The sequence below is a fragment of the Heterocephalus glaber genome, unplaced genomic scaffold (genome assembly GCF_053883595.1).
Source record: "Heterocephalus glaber isolate CG9 unplaced genomic scaffold, H.glaber_assembly_v1.0 deba00001004, whole genome shotgun sequence".
Taxonomy (NCBI): Eukaryota; Metazoa; Chordata; class Mammalia; order Rodentia; family Bathyergidae; genus Heterocephalus; species Heterocephalus glaber.
This window is the reverse complement of record NW_028258179.1, coordinates 9,778,722-9,795,284: the sequence shown is the minus strand read 5'-3', so window position 1 is coordinate 9,795,284 and position 16,563 is coordinate 9,778,722. Positions and strand designations below refer to the sequence as shown.

The following is a 16,563-nucleotide window of genomic DNA, read 5'->3' as shown; positions in this document are numbered from 1 at the left end:
GCAAAGTAGCACACTTTATTAAAATTCACAATTTGTGATGAAGATATATACCCCAAACTTGAGATGCAACAAGAGGTAAACAGAAATACACTATGAGAGAGTCTACTATACCTCTTCAATCAAAGATAGACCAAGTAGAACAAATAATGCAAATATAGATGCTCTAAACAACATAACCAATAAAACCAATTTTACATTAATATAAAACTCTGAACTCCTACATTATAGAATATATATTCTTTTCAAGTGCACAGAGAATGCTATAAATAAAAACCTCAATATATCCCACAGAGTAGAAAAATACAAAAACACATCTTCTGACTATAATCAGTAAAACTAAAAGTTAACGATAAAATCTGACAGAGGGTTTGCTACTAGTCTGAGATCAAATAAAAATCACAAACCAATATTATAAATTTTCTTGAGAATAACAATAACAAAAACATGAGTAGCCTGAATCTATGGTATATAGTTAAACCAGTTATCAAAAAAGATACATATACGAATATATGTTGTATGTATGTATGTTTAGTCATCCCTGAATATCCAAGGGGAGATTGCATTCGGAACTCTCTGTGATACCAAAAGTCAGAGACTGCTGAAGTTCCTTATGTAAAATAGCACAGTATTTGTATTTAAGCTACACACATCTCCCTGTACACTTTAAATCATCTCTAGATTGCTTATAACACCTGACACAATGCAAATGTTGTTGTGGGAGTGGTTACAAAGGAAAAAGTCTGTACATATTCAGTACAGATACAATTTTTTCAAATATTTTCAATCTACAATGGGCTGAATTCACAGGTGCAAAATCCAAGGATACTGAGGATCAACTCTGTGTGTGTGTGTGTGTATGTAAATTTTAACAACTATATAAAGTCAATGCCCAACTCAAACATTTCTAAAAAGAAGCAGAAAACAAACCAAACAAAAGCAGAAGGAAGAAATTTATGATGATAAAACTAGAAGTTAATGAATGAGCTAAGGGAAGAAACAGAGGTGCTACTGAATAAATATAAAAGGTGATTCCTTTAAAAAGTCAATAAAACAGACAACTTACTATTCTAATTAAGAAAAATGAGAGCCGAAGCACACATTCTATTACCATGCAAAAATATTTTAAAATATAGGTGAGATAAGCCAGGGATTTAACTCAGTGGTTCTGACGCCTGCCTCGCAAGCACAAGGTCCTGAGTTCGATCCCCGGTACCAAAAAAAAGAAACGTTTGTATATGAGATAAATAATTTTCTGGAAAAGTACGATATACCAAAATTGACCCCATAAAACTAGAAAGCCTGATCAAGTGGATTACCATAGAAAAAAATAGTAGTAATAAAGTATTCATTTCAAAAAGCATTCGGCCTAGATGGTTTTATGGGAAATTCTATCCAACCTTTAAAGGGCAGAAAGTCTCACTGCTTCCTAAATTATTCCTGACACCCAAACGGAAGAAAAACTTCCAAAGTCTTTCCATTAAGCAAGTATAATATTAATTTCTAAACCTAATAAAGATGACACCAAATCAAAGAGCAAGCTATAGACCTAGCTCACTTTTGAATATCAATGTAAATATTCAAATATAATCATAATGAATAGAAACCCAAGAGCAAAATCTGAATTTGTCCTGAATTTAAATTGAAGTAGCAGAATGAGTTCATGATGTGTTTTACCTTAAAATAGTAAAATAAAAAATGACTAGCTCTGCCCACCCCAATCCCTGCAACCCAAAGGACACTCAGTAGCTCTAAGCATCCCAAGAGTCCACTGATCTCTGGGTGCCATTTCCCCCTACAAGCACCGAGGGTTGCTCAGAGAAACCGTTGCTTCCAGCACAGGAGCAGAACATTTGCAGGTGACCTGGGACAGTGTGTGAGGTCCAGAAATGCAGACACCATCAGAGTCCACTGGGAAGGATCAAGAGGAACCAAAAGAGGCTCCTCATTCACAGGTGAGACACCCTGAATATCAACAAGGGAACAAGTGCAAAGGATTTGAGTCTACAATATACTTACTTCTACATGCTTACAATAAATTTTTAGGGCCCATTGGCAGGCTTTGGAGAACGCCAGTTAATTAACTCATTATTTTGCAAAGGACCAAGCATCTGCCCTGCTTTTCCTACACAAACTCTCCAACAGAATAACTGAGGGGAAGCTCTTCTTGATGAGTATATTCCAAGAAGGCACCAGAAGGGACGACAGAGGGGGTGAGAAGATGGTTGTTTTGCAGCCCCTCATGGAATCAGGGGTCCAGCGGTGATCACCCACACCTACTGGCGCCACAGGGAGAGAGCCAGTGAGTGCTGGTGAGGGGAGCCCACACACCCACCTCAGCAAGTGCAACCTTGAGACCCAACAGCCGGTCTGTATCTGCCCACATTTCAATGACTGGTCATTGGCTGGGCTGGGAGCAGGACAATCACTTTTTCTTTGTCGTCGTCGTCGTCGTCGTCCTCCTCCTCCTCCTCCTCCTCCTCCTCCTTCTTTTCTTTCTGAGTCAGAGAGATTTGGGAGCACTGTTGGATCATGAATGTGGGTCCTGATGTGGCCACAGCTGGAAGAAACAAGATGCACAGGTGTATTTCAAAGTGCAGATATCCTATGAGCCAGGTGTTCCTTGTATGCATTTTACAGATGAAAGAGATGACTTCCTCCGAGTCTACAGGTTCTTAACAGAAAACCCACATTCTAAATCTAGACTTCAGTTTTCATTCAGTCAAGGGAGCTTGTCCTTCCACCTCAAATTTCCTCAGTAATGACAGTTACTTAGGATATTTCAGCTCGCCGAAGATACAATCGTCTCAGGTTCTTGCTTTTTGTAATGAGAATTATCATGAAATCAGAAAGAAATTGCATCCTAATCATTTGCAAGTTTGGCATTTTATTTATAGAGCTTTAAGTCTCATTTCTCTAAAGAATAAGCCGTGTTTGCCTTACAAATCCTAGCTTTGTAGGGGGAAACAAACAAAATAAAACAAAACCTTTGAAACATGTGTTGCCCTAAAAACAAACAGCAGTCATTCCTGCTATAGTCATGGAAAGTCTGAGTGTCTTCACCAATGCATAATTCAAACACATCTGAATGTATTTGTGTAAAAGTCTCCCCCACGGTTGTCTCCTACTGGTTGATACCTTCAGCATGTCTGCTCATCTGATTTTTAGCAACTGGGTTTCTATATTATGCAGGAATTGAAGGAGGAGGATTCGAGCTGAATTTGTTCATTGTCTGAGCTCTTCCTTGTGTCCTTGTTTGCTGAGAATTTCCCGAAGTGGTCTGTTCTGGAAAATTGTTTACTTTTATGCTTGGTGCTTAGCACAATGTGACCTTCCAGGGTCAGGGAGATCGTCCAGAGTGACCCTGCTTCTTGGCTCTCCAGGAACATCCACCATCTTGGTCCTCTGCTGGCACAATGGCATCAGGAAGGGGCCCGGCTGGGCTGGGTCCTGAGAATCAGCTTTGCCCCTTCCCTGTACCCCACTCCAGGGCAGTGAGCTAAGAGTGGATATATTCAGTGCTGAGCCCAGAAGGAGCCAAAAGCAGCCTGGTCATCGCTGGAGGGGCCCATGGGACTCAAGAGGAAGACGGATGGTCTTCTTCTACCTCCTTAGACGCGGGCCCACAGCTGGCCATGAGTGGACAGAAGTGGCCTCAACGTCAGGACCCTGGAAATCACCGCGGAGATGAGGGTGATGGGTCAAAGAATTTTCTGGAAAAGTGGAGTCACTTGGTAAACTCTTTGACTTTCTCATTTAAAATATTTTGGTTTATTTACCTCCCTAGTTTGTAAAGGAAAGATCACTGAAACTTCATTTGATAATTACCTATCTTGAGTGAGCCCTGAAGAATAGGAAAAGGAACATTTCCACAAGGCAGGTGTTGGCCTAGGGGAATCAGTTTCCTTTCTCTTAAATGAATCCAAGGTAAATTTAATTCTTTTTACTTCTTTCTCTAAAAAGTAGAATGTATTGCATTTTCTTTTTCATTTTATTGAAGGCTTCCGACATCTGAGTTCAAATAGTTTCAAAACCTCTTGTCCATAAACCGGGTTCTCAAAGTCTGCTATGGTGACTCTTTCCACAGACTTTCGAGGTGCAGACAGACCAAGACGTTCCACAAAAGCTGGGGAAAGTGAGCATTCAGAACCCCGGCCGAGAGAACGGTCAGGGACAAGTGTCCCGACGACGAGGAGAGACGCTGTTTCTATCCGTAGTGACACCTCCCGGCCACACAGATCTCAGACTGACGTGAAACCTCAGGTTTACCTTTGAGTAACATCAAGGATAGAAACAGCGCTTGGAGGGGGAGAGCTGCCGAACGTCCCGTGCCGGGCAAGCGGGTGGTTCCGACACACAAGCTCGGAGCTTTGATGAGAGCGAGTGGGACCCCTGTCGGGGGGGGGGACCCAGTGCGACTTTCCTGCCTGAGCTCCTCGACAGCCTCTCACTCCGTCCCACTGGGCCTCCCACCCTCGCCTGCAGAGTGCGTCTTGGCCCCGCTGTGCCCTAGAACCAGCAGACCAGGTGTCTCCAGGCCTCCGTGACCATGTGTGACCAGGGGGCCAGGTGGTGGGACCCTGGGCAGCTGTGACACACACAGGTTGGACTCCGCATTTCACGTGGACACATGGTGGATGTGTAACCACGAGTCACAGCAAGCGTCGCCCCTGACACACCCTCGGCACCCAGGGGTAGCTGGGACGTAGGTGGTGATGAAGCTGTGCCTCAGCTTCCCCTCCTGGGTGACCTACTGGCCCCATTTTCCAGAGACATGTGCCTCTCCAGCCAAGATAAAAGCCGCTGGAGTGTGGGCACTCCGGGCCCTCGCCTGTGCCACCGGGTTGGGCAGCCGTGAGCCCTGCCAGGAGGCTGCCACCTGGGTCACACGTGCCTGGAGGGGTCGGGAGAGGCTCCGTGGACGTGACCCGCAGCGCCTACAGCACACAGGCAACTCAAGGGGAAGTGCCCCCTCCGTGGTCCCCAGGCACAGCACGATGTCACCCTGCGTTTCACGCTGCTCCTCTGAAGCCGGCACTTTCAAAGGTGACTGCTTTGGCAAGAGCACCAGCTGCAGAGAATTCAGCCTGTCAGTCAAGCATGCTGAGTCGAATCCACTTACACCCACACAGGGCTGCTCGATGTCCAGAGGACGGCAGTCAGGACGGACAGGCCGGGAGCACCCTCCCAACCCCAAGGCGCCCTGGTGCCCAGAGCCCAACCCTGCAGGGCTCTCTCAGCGCATCACCCAGCCTCGCCACAGAGCAGGATGTGGGCCCGGCATAGACACAGGCCTGGTGTCAGACTCCATCCTGGGTGAGATCCCGTCAGAGCTGGGCCTGGCCGCCTCACAGGGTGCCATTGTGGCAGTGACTGGGAACTGCAAAGCACGTGCTGAAAGACCCTTTAGGGCTTCTTTTCTTCTATGTATCGCCAGGTGGAGAAGAACAGTTCTGGCCCAGCAGGCCTTGCTGCTCCTTGGCTCCGACTTCCACACTTCTGTCTTCAAGGTGTCAGGCGCTTAGGTGACACCCGACCAACTATGGCTGAACAGCAAACCAGAGACAGTGGTGCCCTGCACAGGGCCAGCTTCCAGCACCGAGGACAGGCCGCGGGGCAGGCCACACTGGGGCACCAAGCTGCCCGCCTCATCCTCACCCTCTTGCTGAGCAGAAGCTCTGGACCTCTGGTTCCTCGAGGCTGGGAGTTCGCGTGTGGCTCCTGGAGTGGCCATGGCTCTGTCCCCGCGGCCCAGGGGACATCTCGAATCATGGCGTCTCCCTTTTCCAATGTTCATCCCACACCTGCACGACAGGGCCTCACACGGTGAAACCAGGGAGACTCACCCCACCTCTGTCACCTTCTGAGGGTCCACAGCCAGGCTCAGGTCACCCCACACGGGTGAGGCTCACACAGAGTGCTGAGGACCACAGGGCACAGGGTGTGCATGCCAGCCATGCCACCCAGGGGAGGTCTCCATGGCCTCGCTGCTCTTCCCTGCCTGCAGTGTTGGGAGCCCTGGGTCGGCCTGGGGCGGGGACTTCAGACCTGAAGCAGATGCTGTCAGAGTCCAGACGGGGCTGGGCTCCGGACCCCTCACCCTGGTGCACCCATTCCATGAATCAGTGCTTCCATCTTCAGTGCAGCATGCCTCAGCCAGGGTGGACCAGCAGACATTACCACCGTTCAAATAGCCAGCCTCACCTTGACCTTCCCTGGCTTCGCTCAGGAAGCTCTGCGCGGATCTGACCGAGGACAGCACTCCTCCTTTGGCTATGCCAGAATGGATAAGAGCAATCACGGGCTGCCAGGCCCTGAGCTCCTGGAAGGAGAGCCCTTCCCAGGGAACAAAGCAAGGTGGGACCACTTTAAGGAAGCAGCACTCCTCTGCCTCTGCAGGGAGCAGGCAACTGTGCAGCAGCCAGGCCCAGTCACCCAGCCTCGGCTGTGTGGTCGCTCACGGGACAGCCTCACACCTGCAGGCTGGAAGCAAACCAGGCCCACCAAGTGGGGACCAGCGAGCGACGCCTGACCTTGCAGAACGGCAAGGAGGTCCAAGTGGAGGAGTGGAGTGCAGACCCCATGGGGGGGCGTGGGCCTCAGACAGAGTCCTCTCCCCTCACGCAGGTCTCCCGGGAACAGAGAGAGGCCTCTATGCAAGCAGATGGGAAACAGAATGTCCTTCGGGATAGGGACTCGAACCTTTGTAGACACAGAGCTCGAGTGCCCAAAGTAGGTGTTTCAATTAAAGTGAATTATGTGGCCTCCACTCGCAGCCCCCAAACAAGAACCTCATAAAGTCTCCTGGCGACACCTAACAAGTGTTCCCCCCGCGCATCTGCTGTGAGTGCAGATTGCTCCAGGCTTCTGGGCTGATGTATTCTCCAGATGAGCCCTCAGAGCAAAGACGCTGAGTGTGCCGGCCCGAGGCACATCTGTCCAGCCGCCCGAGGCTCCCAGGCCTCTGACGCACGAGGCCCCTCTGGTGTGGACTCAGTGGCATCTCTCCTGTGACTCACCAGGGGGTGGGCGCACAGCCGTCCAGGACCTTCCAAGTGTGAAATTTCAATTTCTGCATCAGAGCTCTGCATGTCAGCCCCCCAAAAGGGCTTCAAGTGGGAGCAAAGCTGATGCTTTCCAGGTCAGTGTTGCAGCTGGGGAAGCAGGGAGAAGAAAGAGGAATGATTTCCACCTGGCCCACATGGTGGCTGCAAGCTGTGTTTAGAAAGCGCCTCCTTCCCCAAGCAGCCCTGCTTCCAAAAGGTGCAAAGCGGGACGGACGGGTCGGGATGCAGGCCCAGGACAGAGAGGAGCTCGTAAGAGCCGAGCCGAGCCGAGCCGTCCTTGCCATCTGCAGAGGGAGCGGAGACGGCTTGGCTCAGTCAGACTTTGTTCCCTGTCCCCAGACACCTGGCTTCTCCTGCTCACTCTCCCACCCCAGGTCCCTGCCAGGCCTGCACCTGCCCCATCTCTCAGTGCACGCTGTCCCCGGCCCGAAGAAGCCCCCATCCAAGGGAGATGGGTCAGTGCCAAAAGCCAGGTGCATATCTGAACTCACTCTGCCCATACTCCACGAGACAAGGCAGCTGCCACAGGACAGGAACAGGCAGTCAAGGGACAAGACTGGCCCACAGAAGTGATGCCGGCCAGTTCTCCCTCTGGTCACATCACACATCCAGAGCCCTCTCCTGGGCAGAGGTCTGTAACTCTGATTCCCATGGCCCCAGAAGGTGAAGCCAAAGGTGCCCCGAGTTTGCATGATCGCAGCCTCAGTGGGTGAGGCGTGTCTGTCTGCAACCCCAATGCAGTGAGCTGATTCTACCCACACGCAGAGGCCTGGGGCGCCAGCAGCAGCTGGTGTCTGACACTAAGGTCATGACAATGCTGATGGAGCAAAGGGACCGGCCTGGAGGACCTCAAGGACGATGACTCACTGGGACACAGCGGCAACTGGTGGGGGAGGAGGAAGGAGAACTGGCCCAGGCTCCCTGCGAGGCAGGATGGGTCGAGGCAGAGCCCGGGGTCCCTTTGGCTGGAGTCCAACTCCCCAAGGCTGGGGTGGAGACGGATCTGAAGGTGCGAGCAGTCCTGGCAGGCTCTGCGCTCTGCGCTCTGCGCTGCACACGGAGCCTGGACCAGGACAGGTCCACGTGCTTTATTCCACGCTGTCTGCTGCTGGCGGGAAGAGACACTCAGTGCGCGTGGACCTGGTGTGGTGGGTCCAGCTGAGTCCCTTGGGTCAGGGCCACACACAAGCAGGGCACCTGAGGACAGCAGGGCTCTGGGCATGGGGGAGCCCAGGCTTTTAAAAGCAAGAAAGACTTTAGGGTGAGTGACAGCCCTGTGAAGCATGCACACACCTGAGCCCAGCTGGCACTGAAGGGCCCACCGTGAGGAGCCAGGAAGGAGCCCTAGCTGGCGGGAGAGTGGCCCCTCAGGCCTCGGGAGAAGAGCAGCCCGAGAACCAGGACCAGCCTCCCTTCCTACAGCTGGGAAATCACTGCGTGTCGAGTCCAGGGTCACACGCCTTCCACCACACTCAGCCACGGAGTGGGCTGCTCACTGGCCCAAGGGCTTCTGTGGGGCGGTCCTTACACACACACGTGCACACACGCACCCACACAGACCCATACACACATGCATACCCTGTACGCGCCACACACTCCCCGTACCGCACACCACACGTGGGCCATGCACACGCACACACGCACACACGCACATGCACCTGGAACACTGCATCTCTCGGGTGCCCGTGGTCAGGAGGATGGAGCGGCTGGCTGGGCAGCTGGCCTCGGGCCCAGGCTCTCCACCCAGTGCAAGGACCGGCTTCCATGTGAGCCCCCGTCTGAGGGGTCCACGGCACCAGGAACAGGAACTCTGGTCCCCGCTGTCCGTCCACGGCGCACCCGGCCAGGCACACGTGGCACCCCCGTCCGCAGAGCCCGGAGTGGCCAGACTCGGCCCGGGCCCCAGCGCTCCCCTCGCCCTCCACACTGCCCTACCCCACCTCCCGGGACTTGGTCGCGGCTGCCAAGGCCCGTTCCCTTGGACTCCGGCAGGCAGCGCAGCCTGGAGCCGCTCACCACCTGGTTACACTCAGCTCTGCCATCCACGCCCGCTCCTGCCCCAGGCTCCGCCATGGGGACTGCTGCTGTGCGAGGAGAGACCTGAGCCCCGACCAAACCAGCACCCGAACGGCAGCCACCCATTCCTGCACCTGCCCCAACCTGGCAGCGTCAGCCCACAGACGCCAGCTAGAAGTAGAATTAAAGCTGGCGACGTGGACGTGCCCAGCCCGGGCTCCTAAACAGCCAGGCCTCAGGCTATCAGCGGCACCCCATGGGCCAGGCAGGTCTCTGGGGCCAGCGGCACGCCTGCCTCCCCTTTCTTCTCTTTTTCCTACTAGGGATTAAACCCAGGGCCTTCTCACTCGGCCACATCCTTAACCCTTTTTTACTTTGTCACTTAGTTGCCCGGGCTGGGCTTGAACTTGAGACCCGCCTGCCTCAGCCTCCGAGGGTGCTGAGGTCACAAGCATGCTCCACCATGCCTAACGTCTCACCTGCCTTTCTAAGTAGCCAGTGCACCTGAAATTCTGCTCTGGCTGCTCACACCTGTCTCTCCGGATGCTCAGTGTCCGCTCCAGTTAAATCAGAGTGCTCGCCCCAACTCAGAAAAGGCATTGACCCACACAAGGCCACATAAACCTCCCGCTGGCCCAGGGGTTCCGCAGGTGATGAGCGGCAGAGTGGCCAGAGGACGGACCAGGGCAGGAATCTCGGCACCGGGGAGGCACCGGGGAGGCCCCGCCCAGGAGAAGGCTGAGACAGTGGGGTGCTACAGGGGCTCTGTCCTCACGGGCCCGGCACAAAGGATGCCACAGGTGAGGCTTCCCGGGCCAGCACCACTCTGCTGCGGTGGTGACCGTAACCCTGCCAGGCTGGAACTGCTCATGGCCATGCAGATGCGGGAACGGGGGTATGGGAGGGCCCGGTCTCCTCCCGTCTCTCTGTGGGAAACCTCTGTTCAAACCCAGGTCTGTGAGGCTTGGGGAGTTGGGTCCCAGCCTGGAGCAATAGCCAATGCTTCCCCAGCACCCACCACGCCCTGCGCAGCCACACACAGATGCGCAAGGGGAGACTGTGCACGTTTTCTGCCTGGGCCAGGCCCACCCCAGGCCCACTGTGGACTTCACGGCTGGAAGGAGCCTCAGACCCAGGCGGGAAAACCCGAACTCCTGCACTCGGACTTCCACAAAGTGCAAGGGGGGCCCAGCGCCCCAGCTCCCTGTCCCTTGCACGGCAGGACTCGCACACAGCCCAGCCTGCTTCCACCACCGGCATCAGGCCTCAGTTTCTGACAGATGAGCCAACTTCAGCCCATTAGACAGCAGTGCCATGCACTTCCCTGTAAAACAGAAATCGTGTTTCTCATTTTCTCAGGAAATGCATAGGAAGCCTTTAAAAAGTCATGCATTGCTTAAAATAAAGTATCGAACAAATTAAAAATTACGAGGACCGGGGATTTAGCTCAGTGGTTCCGCTGCCTGCCTCGCAAGCACAAGGACCAGAGTTGGATCCCCGGTACCAAAAAACAAAACAAAACACGCCCCCCAAAAAAATTATGAAATGTCGGGTAACTCCAGCCTGTCACCTGACTGGACCTAATACAATCTAACCATCCTACCCGGATTCCAAGGAAGAAACAATTATTCAGAGGACACAGGAGTGGACAGTGGCTTCCATCCATTCGGACAGTGTTTCCCAACCTGCAGTCTTCTACTGCTACTGAGGACCATGGAGGAGGAGGCCAACCCTGAGGAGCCTGAGGAATGGTGTTTAACCCAAGGGTGTAGCTTAGCGCAGGACTTCACAGGGCACTTAGTGTCCCGGGCCCTGGACAGTGCAGGAGGGGCCTACTGAACCCTGCTTTGAGGGTTCTCGAGGTGGCAATGAATCCCGGAAGACAGTTCAGCAAAAGCACTCAGGAAATCCTACGTCATGCTAATGCCAGTTCCAGAGAGTGCAAGACAAACACTTCCAGAAGCCGTGTGCCTGCTCTTCCCAAATTTCCCAGGAGACGCTAAGAACCAGCCTCGGGCTGGGCCTCAGTTTCCCAGGAGAGAGCAGCCCTGCCCCTCACTGTGCTGTGGCTGGCTTGGGCTCTCCCACCCCTGCCGCAGGCACAGAGCTGCATTTCATCCACCGGGAGCCAATTGGTTCCCCTCTTTCCTCGTCATCAGCCCCAGCCAAGGCGGGCAAGGGTTACCAGCGGCCTTTCCCGAGCCTCCCAGGCTTCCGATTTCATCCTTGAGCCTCAGTTCCCGGTGGCTTTTGCCACAAGCTCTCTGATTCGAGCATGAGAGGCCCGGCCTGCACCTGCCCAGGGTCTCCAGGGGACCCCACAACCCACCAAAGCAGCCTTTCCAGGAGCGCTGCTAAGGGACACAGGGCAGGGCACTTTGCTCTCCCAATAAACCTTCAACTAAAAATGCAAAATTGAAGCTCACCCTGCCATTCGTTACCCTTGCAGCAACGAACAAGCCACTTCAATTTTCTGGTTCAGGCCGGGGATTTACCTCAGTGGTTCTGCCACCTGCCTCTCAAGCGCAAGAACCCGAGTTCGATCCCTGGTACCAAAAATAAAAATAAAAAATAAAAATAAATTCTCTGGTTCCCACAGTCCAAACCCAACTGACTTCTGCAATCCCTTGCCACTGTGGTGTCCCAAGCTTTTACAACTCTAGAGTAAAATAAATGCAAAGCCTAGGTACGGTTGGATGCATCTGCCTTCCTTAGCAACATTCAAACAGCTTTCCACTCCTGCGAGGGCCCATCATGACCTGAGCTGTTGCTGCATGCAGGCCCCACTGAACATGCAAAATCTGTCTTATTCCCCCTCTGCACAACTCGTAGAGGAGGAGACTGCAGCCTTGGGACCATTTTACCTACGTGCAGGGTGTTCCCGGCCACAGGTCACACCAACTGCAATCTGCTTGGTCAAAGGAGCAGCCCTGTGCTGCACAGGGCACCCTGGCAGAGTTATCACTGTCCCTACCCCATATTCCAGACGCTAGGGACCTGTGGACTGTGAAACTAGCAATGCTGATGGACTAGGGATCACTGGGAAACTGGGGTTTTCTGGCACTTACACACTACTCAGCTGAAATCATCTGCAATGAGTGTGTTAGACATAAGTCGTGTGCTCACCGTGCACAAAGCTGTCCTGGCAGAATTTCCCGGTGGTGGCTCTGAGCTGGGCCCAGTCCAGGGGTCTGTGTCCGGAACATCCTCACCTGTGAAGCCCAAATGCCGGCCACACCCACCCACTCCGCTGGTGACAGAGTGGCCGCTCTTCAGAGTTACGTGCAATGTTGCAACAGGGGAATCTCGAGTTTGCAGCTTGTCACTACCCTGTCACACTGCCGGGTCTCATGGGGCAGTCAGATGGTCCCTCCCCAGGGAACCCAAGTCTGGCTTCCAGAGCCGGGAGGACCTCAGAGTTCCTGTTCTCAGCAGAGTCCTTGGCACAGCCAGAGCAAAGGCCCAGGGGAGAAACGGGTCACCCGGGGCCTCAGGGCCGTCCCATTCCGGGGCTGGGGTCCAGGTCTTTGGACTCCAGCCCCACTTCTCATCCCCAGTGAGCACATGAAGATGATCTTCAGTTCTTAGGGAAATTAGATCTCAGAAGAGAGGACAACAAATGTTGGCACTGTGTCCTCTCGTGCTCGTGAGGACTCCGCTTGTGGAGGCCAACTGTTTATGGAAAGGCACCTCCTGAAAAACTTTATTTTTCTAACCGTCATCATGCGCTTGTGGAAAAACTTAGCTCAATGATAAACAACAGAACAGAAACTCTGGGGCAAACCAGATTCCTCCATCTTGCTTTTGGTGTTTGTTTTCTTTTGCTGTACACAGACTTCTACCCTTGCATCCATCTCCCTCCCCAGATGTAATTCTCCAAGCTGGAGATAACTGGTTTCACTGTGGGCAGAGAGCGGAAGTCCGAGCTTTCTGTAAAGAGCCAGAGAGAAAACACTCTAGGCTTTGCAGTTCATGCGGTGAATTAGTCTGGGTTCTCCAGAGAAGTAGAGCCACGGGATGAGAACTTGGGCCACACAATGACAGAGGCCAAGAAGTCCGACAATCCACCATCCAAAAGCTGGAGACCCAGGAAAGCTGAGATGTAGCTGGGAATCCCGGGAGTCAGGGAGCCAGTGGGGCCAATTTCACTCCCAGCCTGAAGTCCTAAGGGCCAGGAGTGCCGAGGATGAGACAAGATCGCTGTCCTGGCTCAGGGAGACAGGCAGAGAACAAAGACACCTTTTTATTCAACCAGGTGTGATGTGTCCCACTAGTATGTTGAATGTTTAAAGTTTTTAAAAACTTGAATATAGTAAAACTCACATTGCTATTAATCCCGTCACTTCGAATACACTTATCCCATTGTTTTTGCCTCTTTCTGTAGCAGCTCTAGAAGTGCTCTTTTGGGAGTGACTTTAGCTGTGCTGCCATGGCTGCCTCAGTGTCCCGAACTGATTCAAAATATTGACCTTTCATGATCATTTTGACTTTGAGGAAGAGCCAGAAGTCACACAATGCCAGTTCAGTGGATAAGAACAGAGCATCGAGTTTTTCATTTGACAGAAATTGCCATAAATGTTTGTTCAGTGCAGGGAACTCAAAAAAATAGTGAATGTTTAAATTTAAAAATTCATGACAATAAATTGCCCTTCATCCCCCTCAAAATACTACTCCTCACTTCAAACACAGCTATCCCATTGTTCTTGGCACTGTGTCTTTTACTATAGTAAGTTTTCTTTTTTTATTTTTAAAATAACTATTCTCAAACACAGACACATACAAAAATTAAAACCATTCAAAGAACAACGCAAGGGGAAAAAAGCTACAATAATATTCAAATACAGTAGAACTCAACCAAAACAAAACTGAAAAGCCACTTAAACATTTTTCCATATAACTTAAAAAAGCACCTCAAGCACCAACAAGACACCAGAGGATGTGATTTGTTTCAGAAAGGTCCCCAAAACCAACACTGAACAAATAATGATCTGGAAAAAAACTCCAGTTAGTTAGCAGACTCCACATAAAAGTTTTCATTTTAATTTAAACATTCAATGTATTTTTCGACCACCCCTTGTGTTCAGGCCATGAGTGGACTGGACGACGTCAGCCCTCCATGGGAAGGGCCAGCTGCTGTATCAGTTCCATTTCATCAGTTCCAGAATCAGTACCAATTCAAGTGTCAGTCTGTTCCGGAGATGCCCTCTCACACACCACGGAAACGATGCTCACAGGAACTGGTGGCTGTCACTGAGGTGACATAAAAATATGACACGAGGTCTGGGCCACAAGTGCTCAGCACTGTCCTTGGGAGAAGGCAGGCACAGACCACGTTCAAACACACGCGTGGCCCTGTGCCAGCAGTGCTCCATGTACAGGGACAGCAGCGGGCCAGACGTGGCCAGCAGGCCATGGTCTGCCACCGCACCACTGTCACTTACATGAGGAAAGTCCAGTGAGTCACCGTGGCCTCGATGGATACAGGTCAGAGTTCTCCAAGCATTAATTTCACCGATCTTTCAGCATTTTGCCGGGGATGCCATCACTGTGTGGCCATAAGAACTGCCATGTTGTGAAGATCATCCAAAGTGCACTGCAGCCAGGGCTTGTGGAGACGCTGATGTTCAGGACCTCTGACCCAAGAGTCGGGAAGGGATGAGCTGCAGGTAAAGAAGGCCTGCGAAGCAGAGAAGCACTGGCTACGGCAAAAGCAGTAACATTTTGGGTACAGGAATTTTTTCTCTCACCACCGCTCTGAAATAATCCTAAGCATCCTTTTTCCACAACCCAGATGTTTCCAGGGGTCACTGGAAAGCTCCGCCTCTGGATTTGACAGCGTGAGGTGCTTCGGGGAAGAGCCCATCAAATGTCCCCTGCTCCCGACAGCCCTGGCCTGACTGCTCCTCACGGACCTGCTGGAGTTGGGCAAGGTTTGTCCCCTGGGGCCCCAGGGAAGCTCCGAAGAGCGAGCGGAAAGCCTAATGTGTGAAAATTCACAGAGAAAGGGGGAGGCGCAGCCTGCCCTGGGCCCGTGCGATGTTGGATGAAACTGTGTCACCAGCCCAGTCCCCTGCACCATTTCCAGGGAGGTAAATCCCCAGAAACAGTGAGAACCTTTCCCACCCCATTCCCAGGACTTGGGCAGAAGAGAGAAGGGGAGAGCCTCAACATGCTCCATCAGCTCTGCGTCCCCTACACCCTGCTGAGTCCAAATTACACAAAGCTCACCGTGGGCTGCATTCACGGACCCAAAAACAAAGTGGTGACACTCACGGAGACGGAATCCACAGAGACAGAAGCCAAGGAGCCACTGTGGCAACAGCTACAGTAAACCCGACCCGTGGCTCCGGGCAGCCACCCCAGAGTGTTCAGGACGGGCCAGCACCTGCAGCTGGCCCCCTGGGCTCCTTCCTCTGACCCAGGACTGACTACGAAGCCAGCTCCCTCTGGCTCACAGCTTCCACGTGTCCTGCCCAACCCCTAGCGTCTGTGCCCTCACCATCCACCATGAGCTTTGGAGCCCCTGAGGCCCGGACACAACAGCCTGAGCCCCCCACCTGCTCCTCTCCAGCCCCTCAGGGAAGCAGGCTCCCTCCCACAGCTGTGTCCCTCCCATGGACCTATATGTGCACGGTGTGGATCCAACCCACCTCAGCCAAAACTAAAAGTGCGGTCGGTTTACACCAAAGGCTTCAAATCCTTTACAAGGCCCATCCGAGGCTGTTCTCCCAGCTCTGGCCCTCACTAGCTCAGGGCTGGACAAGACACCCTGCTACTGGACCACTAAGGCCCAGCATCCCTCCCCCTGGCCTTCAGTCCGTTTTCTATGCATCACCACAAAAATGCATTGGCTGATGCATTTTGAACACGGGCAAGTCCGACAGGGGAGGCACATGCCACTGACTGACCTTACCCTCAGCCTGCTGTGGACACCAGGGTTCATGTCATGAGCAGCAAATGGAAGGGCTGTGACCGCCTGCAGGGCCCCGCTTGAGCTCCTGGGATGGCAGGAGCTCGAGCTAAAGGAAGGCTGAGCTGTGGCCACCAGGTGGGGAGTGGACAGGAGACATGGGGTCCCCACAGGGGGTGGAGCAGGACTGTCAGGGGACCAGAGGGTCCTGGGAGGCGACGTGGCAGGCAGAGCTATGATACCACAGACAGTGGACTGAGCTCAAAGCCATCTTCTTGGATTCAGATTGTCACAGTATAACAACAGTCAACTGGAGGAAACCTGACAGCAACAGCTTTAGGATATAAAAAAAGATCAGACAAATCTAGTCATTTGAGAGTAACACAACAGTCTCAATAGGGCAAATGAAAACATTTTCAGCAAAGTCTTGGTGAAAACATAGACCAGAACATATTAACAAGCTCAATTTAACAGTCATATACACGTGACCAAGTTTCATTCCTGCAACCAGGCCGTTAATGAATTGGTCACTAAATGAGAACTTGTACTAGTATGCCCATTACAATATTCGGA

At 52.5% G+C, this 16,563-nt stretch overlaps 1 long non-coding RNA gene across 1 annotated transcript in view; it reads right to left on the bottom strand.

Annotated features, from left to right (window-relative positions):
• The window catches only part of LOC110346423 (uncharacterized), a 61,525-nt gene continuing 44,962 nt past the window's right edge, over positions 1-16,563 (bottom strand). Inside the window, exon 3 of the long non-coding RNA XR_002390469.2 lies at positions 1-14,757. This is a non-coding gene — a long non-coding RNA (uncharacterized LOC110346423). The remainder of the gene's footprint in view (positions 14,758-16,563) is intronic.